The following is an 11,398-nucleotide window of genomic DNA, read 5'->3' on the forward strand; positions in this document are numbered from 1 at the left end:
TTAAAAAAATAGGAAGGAAGGAACTGAGGGAGAAAAACACATTTGCCAGCTAGGAAATATGACCCTCTTATTCCTGAAGAGCAGTCTGGGAAGCGTGAGGAAGAAGCTTTCAACCGGTTCCTACCATGTGTCCAAGCTAAATACTGAGCTCTCTGCAGTGCATTTTTTGCTCTGATAATTTTCTACAAGAAGACAAAGCCGTGGAAATGAAAACCCAGGAAGAAGGCAAAGCTGAGAGGGTGGCTGGAAGGGGATGTTGGGAAAGGCCACCATCTGGGGAAAGAGGTGGCGTTGGTGACAGTACTCTTAGTGTGTGACCAGAGAGGAAGAACTCTCCTCCGGGGGCCGGGGCCAGCCCGGGGCAGCCCTCACCTCCCTCTTCCCCGGAAGGTCCTTACTGGCCCAAGCATGAACAACTGAGCTAGCACATAGTGTTTTCTTTCTCCTGAAATAAAATATCATCACCTGATCTTAGCTAAGTAACTGTGAACTTGTAAAAGTCTGTTTGTTGTTCCCCAGAGATCCATTCAAGTGGTTTTTCAGATGAACTGTTCATGCAAACACTTTGCAGTGTTTCTCTAATTGTTTCTCACAGGCCCATTGTGAGGGATAATTATTGCAGCTCCCTTGCTCAAGTCTATTGCAGGTGAGTAAATTGAAGCTCATAAAACAGGGTGACGTGCATGGCAAAAACCTCCCCTGGTTGATCCTCCCAACCCTTGGACGCTCTCGGGCAGATTCCAAGTCTAGAACACTTGCAAAACTCCCAGTTAGACCCATGCTGTCCGGCCCAGGCGTCTGTTTGGTTTGGCCAGGAGAGAGCATCCTGCTGATAACCACTAAGTACTTTCACAGTTTGTCAGGAGCTTGTGCAGTTCAGTTTTGACAATTGGCTCAGGAGCCTGAAACCAATGAGGAAGAGTTCTAAAGAGTACTGAACCAATGAGGAAGAGTTCTAAAGAGTTCTGAACCAATGAGGAAGAGTTCTAAAGAGTTCTGAACCAATGAGGAAGAGTTCTAAGGAGTTCTTAAATGAAAACCACTTGGAGAAATATATTTTGAATTTAATTTTCTTTCTTCTAACTGATGAACTATATTTCTCAGGCTTCTTCTCTATCTTGCTGGAGGTTTGGTCCCACACAGCATACAGGGCTGTATTAACTATTAATCAGCCAGTTAATATTAACTATAATAATATTTTATTATCTGCTGTATAACGTAATACAAGTTCAGCATCCCTTATCTGAAACGCTTAGAATAAAAGGGTTTCTTATTTCAGATATTTTTCAGGTTTGAAATATTTGCATTTGGATGATGAGGTATCTTTGGGATAGGACCCAAGTTCAAACATAATTCATTTATGTTTCATGTATATTTTACATCGAGAGCCTAAAGTTCACATATTTAATATTTCAATGTTTTTCTGCATGAGGCAAAGTCTCATGGCATGGCATTTTCCACTTTCATCATGTTGACACCCAAAGGTTTTTTTTTTTTGGTTTGGTACCAGGAATCAAACTCAGGGCCTCATGCTTGCCAGGCAGGTGCTGTGCCACTGAACTATATCCCCGGCCTGACACCCAAAATTTTAGATTTTGGAGAATTTTGGATTTCAGGTTTTTGAATTATGAGTGCTTGACATGTAATATTATTATATACTATGTCTCATATCATGTGTTATAATCATCTGATAAATGTGTTGTATCAATATATTTATAAATAAATGCAATATAAATGTTATATTAACAAATAACATAATATATAATAATTCCATTTCAATATATAATCATATTTCTAAAGTGTTATAACATTTGTATAATATTTCCATGAATTATAATATTAATTACACTGAGTGTTAAGCAAATACCTGGTAGTATCTGCGAAGCACTGCTGCTGGGAAGGATGCCGTGAGAGACTGCGGCGGGGAGGACTCACCAGGGGTGGGAGACTGGCGGTCAAGGGCGTTCGCTGTGTCATTCTGCTCCACCTCTCACTGGCTGTGTGATGTGGGAAAAGTCACTTCTTCCTGGAGTTGAGGTCCTCACTGGTGAAATATAAAATCATGTTCCTAGAACACAGGGTTCTCTCCTATCCTGTACTCTGAGATTCTACTTGGACCTGGCAGGGATGGGTGGTGCTGCCTGAGAGGAGGCCGGACTAAGGCCACTGCCACATGTGGGTCCAGGAAAATGTTCTGGATGACAAAGACATAACTGACCTGGAAGCAAGAGAAACAGTTCTGGCCCCCACTGCCTCTTTACCTTACATAAATTTGGGGAAATCATTTCACATCTGTGGGTCTCTGTTTATGCATCTGGAAAATCAGAGTATCAATCGCTAAGCTTTTAGTGGACATTTTAATGATTTTTAGGAAAAAAATCGAACTTTCCTGATTGAAATAGTGGAGCAGGCTCAGGGTCCTCTCTACCTTCGGTGCCCTTGCTATGCTTTGCATGTCATGGTGCAGTCCAAAATTCACGCTGATGTGTGGTTTCCTTTGTGGTGGTGTTGGGAGGGATGGACCGTGAGTGTCCACTCTCATGCAAGGGGTCAATGCACGGTAAAATGGCAAGCAAACCCCTTTGCCTTTTGCCCTCCTGCTCCTCTGCTATGTGAGGACTCTGTGTGTTTAAGGCACCATCTTGGAAGCAGACACTGGCTTTCCTGTACACCATGCCAACACCTTGATCTTAGACTTGGCCCCCAGAACTGTGAGCCATTGAATCCTCTTCATTCCAAAATATCCAGTCTTCGGTATTCTGTTAAAGTAGCATAAAATGGACTAGGACACTCTCAACCTCAACAAAAGAGCCAAGGTATGTAATAGTTTGAAAACTCTGAGACACAACTAAATCTTCTGTGCCTATGACTTGGGTGAATCATTTAATTTTTCTTGAGTCTCCTCCTCCTCTGTAACAGGATGTGAACTCCTGTTCTGATGATCTCATAGGTAATTAGAGGAAAATGAGACAGGATGTGATGTCTTAGTCATGTTCCTATAACAAAATACCCGATGCTGAGTTTTATGTAAAGAAATTAAGTTTATTAAGTTCAGAGTCTTAGAGGCTGAAGGCCCAAGATTAGGTGGCCCACTTGCTTGGCTCTAGTGAGGACCTCAGAGCTGCTCCATCACCATGGCAGCCATGCATACAAAAGAGGTCGTGTAGTGGGGCAGAGAGCCAGAGAGAGTCAGCGGCCAGGCTCAGTCTTTCTTTATCCCCTCTTGCAGGAGCTAACTAGGGTCCCCCACAGAACTACAGCAGCCCCTTGCAAAGGCATTGCCACCAGTGACATACTGCATTGCACTAAATCCCACATTTTAAATGTCCCACTACATCACACCAGGACACTGGTGACCAAGCTTACTGCCCACTTACTGGAGACTCACTCAGACCCTATTCAAGGAGGGACCACAAAAGGACTTTACAAACTCCAAGTGCTGTGCAAATGCATAGTCATGTTCAGGCCTGTTGTCAATCCCTTCATCGCCTTTGCCAGTCCAGAGATCAAGTCTTTGCAAAGGCAGTCTCAAGGCTCATGGCTCTGGAATGAACCGGATGAACAATAGAAGGAGCATATCACCTTTTTGTCCATTTTGCTCCAGGAGAAGCATCATATGTGGCAATATCTCAGTGACTTTCTAGTTGCTGGGACACGATACCTGATACCCACAACTTACGGAGGAAAGGTTTATTTAGCTCATGGTTTGGAGAGCTTTCAGTCCATAATCTTCCGGAGCCTTCTTATTTGGAACCTCGTGTCCTGCCTGGCTTCTGCGGGAGCAGCCCTGGTGAGCTGGGTCACCTCTTTTCATGAGGGGCAGCCCAGTGGAGGCTCCACAGGCTTAATTAAAGCCAGCAGGAGCCTGTTTGAAGGAGAGGAGCAGAAGAGAGGCAGCAGCAAAGAGCAGGCTAAGCCACACCCACCTCCTCCTGCTAGAAGCCAACCTGGAGAGTCTTACAGACTTGAGCCCATTCACAAGCATAACCACCATGAGGCTACGTTACACTGTAATAACAAATAGCCCCACAATATCCGTGGGTTAATGTGCAATAGTTTATGTTCCATACCTGCTTCTGATCCTACGTAGCTGAGTGGGGACACTATTCCACAGAGACATTCAGGAGCTTGGGTTGACAGGCTCTTCACTGTTCTGTGGGGGAACCAGGTGGGAACCAGGCTCCACAGCCATCTTATCACAGCCATCTTTTATCACAGCCATCTTTTAAATCTTTTTTTTTTATTTTAAGGAGAAGACAACAACAACAAATTTACAAAAACATAGATAAAACAGCACAAAAACAATGAAAATGATACAGAATTTCAAGCAAGGTGGTAGGAAATTAACAATGATTGTTGTATTTCATATGGTTGTCTTTAAATTGGTTACTCAGATAATCAGATATAGGCATGTAAGACTGATCGAACAATTGAACATTAACTGTTCCTTTCAATAAACCAATCGTAATTAATAGTACAATTATCTTAGCTGTCTTGTGTACATATACATACATACTTTTTCCCTTTCTTCTTTCTTTTCTCTTTTCCCTCATCCCAGTTGCTCTCCACAGCCTCTTAAAAGGGGAAAGACTGAGAATGTGATACATGAAGGTCACCATCTTTGCCATGATGGTTAAGGGTACAAGCCTTGGATTCAGGTAGAACTGGATTCAAATGCCAATTTCACTACTCACTAGTCATCTACTTAATTGTTGGATTTTTCAAAATAATTTTATTGTAAGATAAATTAATGTACACACAGTAAATTAATGCTCTACAATACCCAGTTCTGTAAGTTTGAAGCAAATATATACCATGGGATAACTATACCACAATTTGGATATACAATCATTTCTTCCACCCAAACATCCTCTACCTTGTTCTAATTAACTCCTCCCCTAAACCTTGGCTCATGGCAACTACATCTGTTTCCTGTCCTCATTTGCATTTACAGGATATTGTATTAGGAGAATCACACAACTTCTAACACTTAATTCGGGGTTGGCATAATGCAGCTGAAATCCACCGTGTTGCAGGGTGCATTGGCATTGTCTTTCTTTTTCACTGAGCAGTGTTCCTTTGAATGTCTGTACGTTAGCGGGTTGACTCCTGCAGCAGCTAGAGGACATTTGATCCCACAGTTTGCCACTTATACAGGAAGCTTCTATAAACATTTGTGTATAGACTGTTGTGTGATCATTAGTTATCATTTCACCTGGGTAAATATCCAGATAAATATCTAGGGAAGAGACTGTTCAGTAACATAAGTACAGGTTTAACATTTTAAGAAACCCCCAAACTGTCTCTAAAATTCCTATAAAGAATATATGAACATCTCAGATTCTCACCATCCTCAACAGAACCTCTTATTTACATTTTTGCCATTGTTGCTAGCCTTGCTAGCGGGGAAGCAATAGTATCACATTTGGTTTTGGTCTTCATTTTCCAAGCAACGAATGATGAGTGCCTTTTATGTGCTTATTATTGCCTGTGTATCTTGTTAGTGAAATGTTGTTCAAATCTCCTCCTACAACTTTTTATTATGTTTCTTTTATTATTACTATTAACTTGTGAATGTTCTCTATAATTGTGAAATCAAGCTTTTTATCAGATATAGGATTTGTAAATATGCCCTCCCAACATGTGGCCTGTGTTTTCATTCTTCTCACAGTGTCTTTCTTTTCGGTACTGAGAATCCAACTCAGGACCTTGCACTTGCCAGGCAGGTGCTTGTGCCACTGAACTATATCCCAGCCCTGACAGTGTCTTTCAAAGAGAAAAAGTTCTTAATTTTGAGGAAGTCTAATTTATCAATTTTTCCTTAGCTGGATCATGCTTGTTTGGCATTGTGTCTAGAAAATTCAAGTCACTAAAGATTTTCTCTTAAAGGTTTTATAGTTTTAGGTGTCACATGAATCTATCATCAATTTTGACTTAATTTTTGTATATAAGATATGGATGTAGCTTTATATTTTTCAATATAGTCATCTAGTTCAGTATCATTTATTTGAAAATTAAGTTGCTTTGTACCTTTAAAAAAAACTTAGTGACATAAGTATGTGGGTCTGTTTACTGTGTCTCTGGTCAGTTCATTGACCTATATATGTGTTTTCACCAAAACCATACTGTTTTGATGATTATAGATTTATGAAAAGTATGTTCTTTTAAAAATAATTTTAGTCATTTTAGTTCCTTTGCCTTTCATAAAAATTTGAATTAATTTGTCTATTTGAAAAAAAATTTTTTTCCGGATAAATTCTTATTAGAAAATCATTTAACCTATAGGACTATCTGGAGGAAATTAATATACAGTAAAGTGGTTTGTGAAAATAATTCATTCCACTCATAATCCAAAACACTTGTATATCAAAGCAGTGAGAAAGAGAGAGAAGAGGGGCTGGGGATTTAGCTCAGTGGCACAGTGCCTGCCTGGCAAGTGCGAGGTTGTGAGTTCGATTCCTGGTACTGGAAAAACAACAACAACAACAAAAAACAACAAAAAGAGAGAGAGAGAGAGAGAAGAACCAGCTATGATCATGTGATATTTGAGGTGAAATATTACTGATATTATAAGGCTTCACTCATGTATCAAACTAAAATTTCTTTAAAATGTTCATTCATCTTGCAAAACACTCACGGACCAAGTTACTCACAATCCCAGGTTTGAATGCATTTATAATATGGACTCTTCTAATCCATGGACATTGTATAATGCTCCATTTATTTAGGTCCTCTTTGATTTCCTTTACCAGTGCTTTATACTTTTCTGAATGTTTTGTAGCTTTTTTGGTACATACACATATTTCTCATGTTTTGTGAAGTTTATGTAAGTATTTCATGTGTTTTAATGCAATTATAAGCTCCCTAGTTTTCCAGATTTTAAAAATTTCCTTACCATCTTCTAAGTAAATCACTGTTATCTAAAAATAAAATTTTCTATGGCCATGCCTTTATTTCTTCTCCTATGGGTCCTCCAACACAATATGAATAGAAGTGACGAATGCGGGCAGACATACCTTGTTCCTAGCCTCGGGGGAAAGTATTCAGGCTTTCACCATTAAGTATGGTGTTAGCTGTTGTCCCCCCACCACCTTTATTAGGTGGGAGGAAGTTACCTTCACTTACAGTTCACTGGTAGTTTTTAGCTGTAAATGAATATTGTGTTTTGCCAGTTTGAGAGATGATTACACGATTTTTAGCTTTTTACTCTGTTAATGTAGTTAATTACATTGACTTTAAAATTTTAAACCTCTTTGCTTTCCTGGTGTAGTGCTCAATTTTACCCACTATATTACCCTTTATATATATTTTGTACTTGACTTGGTAAATTTTTCTTAAGGGTTTTACATCTATGTTCATTAAATCTTCCTGGTTTTTATTCTTTTTATAATTTTCATATCAGAATAATGTTGGTCCCATAGATTGAACTAGGGTAGGTTTCCTCCTCTGCAATCTGTATGGAATGTTGTATAGAATTTGTCTTATTTCTTCATTAAATATTTAGGGGGATTCATAGTGAATGTATCTGAGCCTCGAGGTGATTGTGTGGTGGGAAGGCTTACAACTACAAATTATTTTCTTTTATATGTGCAGAGTTTCAAGTTTTCCATGTCTTTTGAGTGAGCTCTGCTTATTATCTTCTTCCAGGCATTTTTCCATTTTATTAAAGTTGCCAAATGTGCTGGCATGAATTTGTTTCAAATATTTTTATTGTCCTCTTAATATCTTTAGGACCTGTAGTAATGGTGTCTCCTTCATTCCTGGTAATCATGATTTTGTAATATCACTTTTTCTTTTAATCAGACTGCATTGAAGTTTATTAAAATATTTTTCTTCTAGAAGAACCAACGTTTATTTCATGAACTTTATGATTTTTCTCCCTTAAATTCCATTTTTTGTTCTTCTCTGTATTATTACTCCCTCCTTCTCCACGGTTTCCTTTCCCTTTTTTTTTTTTGAGACCAGGTCTCACTATGTAGTTCAGGCTGGCTTTAAACTCTTTATGTAGCTTAGGCTGGCCTCAAACTCACAGTGATTCTCCTGCCTCAGCCTCTGGCGTGCTGCGATTACAGGCGTGCGCCACCATGCCTGGCTTCCCCATGGTTTCCTAATGTAAAAGTTTATGTCATTTATTTGAGCTCTTTCCTTTAATATATACATCAGAACTTATAATATTTACACATAATTAGTTAAGCAGTGATTTAATTACTTCTCACAACTATGATGTGCTGTGTTTTATCTTCACTTGATCAAATTCTAATTTCCCTTTTCTCTTCTTTGATCTATGGATCTATGGGTTTTTCAAAAGTGCATTTAATTTCCAGATATTTGAGGATTTTCCAATTATCAAATAGTATTTCTTCTTAATTTCATTGTGATAAGAGGACAAATTTTATAGAATTTTAATCCTTTTAGGTTTACTGAAACTCATTTAATGACCTAGAATATCATCTCTTGGTAACTGTTGCATGCATACTTTAAAAGAATATTTGGGTCAATTTTGATATGTAAATGGACAGAAAAATATCCAGATGAACTTTCTGCGGCAAAATCTTAAGTAATACAAGTGGAAAATTTTTCCAAACTATAATTATAAAGTATGAATGTCCATTTCTTTGTTATATAATCAGAAAAGAGACATGAAGGGCGTGGCCACTATTACTGGTTCCCCTTCCCAAGAACAGACTACGGATGGACTGATGTCTCATAGGACGCTCTTTTCTAGCCATCCATGTTCAAGGTCACAGCGGAGACCTTGTCCTCCTTCCGAATTGTTCCACCTCCAAGATCATGAACCCAAGGGTCCCTGGACCACCCGTCCTCTCTTCGAATCCTTTGGTTCTTCACTTTCTTCACGACATCCAACTCCTCCATTTCTCCCTATCAGGTTATTTCTGGCTCTATTTCTGCTTCTCTGAGTCCAGATCTTTCTTACCAGTAACGTCATTCCTGTTTCTTTGTGTCTGTACTTCTTCCTACAAACCTCTAGCTCGGGTTGTTCCAACCAGCCCGGAAACCCCATTCCTCAACCTGAGCTTCTAAGAGAGGCTAGAGAGAATCCCATGGCCTTGGATGGCAAACACTGTTTATTTACTGCTTCTCCGGGGCACAAGACTTTCTCTCTGCTCAGCAAACCTTCTTATCGTGAAGGTGATGCTCCCTCCAGCCCCACAGCAGACTCTGGAAGGTCTCTCCTTGTTACTCTCCTCCCACCCCTGCCAGCCCCGGCCTCTCTCACTCAGCGGATGACTTACCCTGGTTATCAGCTGGGCCTCCTGCCTCCCATGTGGAAGGTGTGTGCATCCACCACCTTCCAGTCCCTCCTGTGATCTCAGCACGCAACGCTCTTCCGATATCCAGTGCCAGCTCCTCCACTTTCCTCTCTCCACCAGCTCCCTCACCTGACTCACACTTCTTAGACACTCTAGCCTTCCACTCAAGTCTCAGTAGTTTGATGACACAGAAAGAAGACAGTTCTTAGAGGGTGAAGATCTGGTTTCTGGTTTCACAAGCCTGGTTCAGAGTCACAGGACCTTTAAACATTACTCTTAGATCTGGTCTTCAGCTTCTTCATCCATGAAATAAAGCATTTACTTTGTCCGAGGCCCTGATCTAAGAGCTCCCACACATATTAACTCATTTAATCCTCTTAGAGACTCTATGGGGAAGGCATTTTTATTATTCTCACTTTATTCCGAAGCATAGAGAGGGTGGATGACCAGCCTATGACCACACAGCTTATAAATTCAGAAACATATTTCAAATCATAGTCCTGACCTCTCTCCCTGATGACCGCACCAAGGTTTTCTTTAGCTTACCCAGTAAGAACTGGAATAGTGACTGAGAATAGACCTCTGAAACCTGGGAGCAAGTCCTGCAAGGTGACAAGTGTTTCCCTCATCCCCAACAAACACTGCTCTTTCTCCTTCAACACCCCAGACTGTGCCCCACGGAAGCACCCCCTCAGCTGCTGTTTGAATTTCCTGCCACTTAGCATATTTCTCTTCAGTCACATAATGAAGATAACCCACTGCACCAATGGAGACCACACGCAAGGGCTATCCACCAGATTGGTTTTTGTTTTAAAATAAATTTCTTGCTCCTAATTAGAAAACATTGTGGAAATAGAATGGCTCAACCTTGAAACAAATAGCCACTGGGATTTGTGTAATGTCTGTGCCTAGAATATTCCAAGGTAAAGAATGCAACCTTTAGCGGCAAGCCATTGTCCTGCCTGAAACCAGCACCTTCCAGTACAAGACCCTCAGCTCAAAGAGCAAGGGCTGGGAGCAGGACACGGCATCAAGGAAACAGTGTCTGTACCTGTCCAGTCTGGAGCTGGACCAGAAAAAGCTAAGACCAGAGAGGAGAAATAAGGAAGTGTCTTGAAGCTTTCTTATTTTCTATCCATTTTGTGTCCTGATTTCACACACAAGGTCTGAGAAGTCCAGAAGCTGCCTGGCTGTGTGAACTGTTTTCCTCCCCATCCTTGGCTACATCATATAAGCTTTTTCTCCTTTCCCTTTCTGGTTTCTTACCCCAGGGCCTCTGGTACTGTAAAGTTTTGGCAGGCCCCAGATCCCAGTTTATTTGGGTTGAAAAAGTTTATGAGTTTTTTATTTTCTTGTTTCTGCCCCAAGTTTGAGGAAGGGGACCTACAATGTCTAGCTGGCCCCATGCGAAGCCATGACATAATTCTGCCATGCCCAGGGAAGGTTCTTATGAATAACCCTTGTTTACAATACATCATCAAGATGGTGAGGAAAGCTAGAAGGTCTTTCTTACAAGGAAGGAAAGGAAATGGATTGAGATGAGCCCAAGAGCCAAGTTGAAGGTGGATATTATCTCTCCATTAGCCCAACCAGTTTTCTTTGGAGCAACCACCTGGGACTAGACCCTTTGTCCCTTCTTCTAAACAGAAAAAGCTCCTTGAAGTGATCTCTCTGACCATGATCCATGATTCCTCCTTGCATCCCAGTGGTAAGACTCATAATTAATTTCTCTTAAAACACCTACCAGGAAAAGGACTTAGGAGGTATCTACTACCTGTGGGTAAGTACCTGTTTGCCAGTTATTTTTGGTTTTTAATCACATAACAGAAATAATTTAGAAATTAATAGGTTTGTTTGTTCGCCAAAGACTCAAAGGGTTAAGGATGCAATCAGAGATGACCCCATCTACTAGTTTCCAGTTGTGTACCAGGATATGAGCAGTCCTTGTGAGTGTGTAGATCCTAGGTGGTCGTGTTTCTCTTTGAAAGTTTTTAATAATGGAGTGAAAAGTAATGAACGAAGCTTACATGAGCTCGTGGTGTATGTGTGCGTGTGTGTTTGTATACTAGTAGCCCCATTGACAGCAGATTTATCCACTGCTCACACTAACAGTCCTGAAGCCACAT

This window comes from Chinchilla lanigera, unplaced genomic scaffold, assembly GCF_000276665.1.
Source record: "Chinchilla lanigera isolate Chin_1 unplaced genomic scaffold, ChiLan1.0 scaffold00049, whole genome shotgun sequence".
Lineage (NCBI taxonomy): Eukaryota > Metazoa > Chordata > Mammalia > Rodentia > Chinchillidae > Chinchilla > Chinchilla lanigera.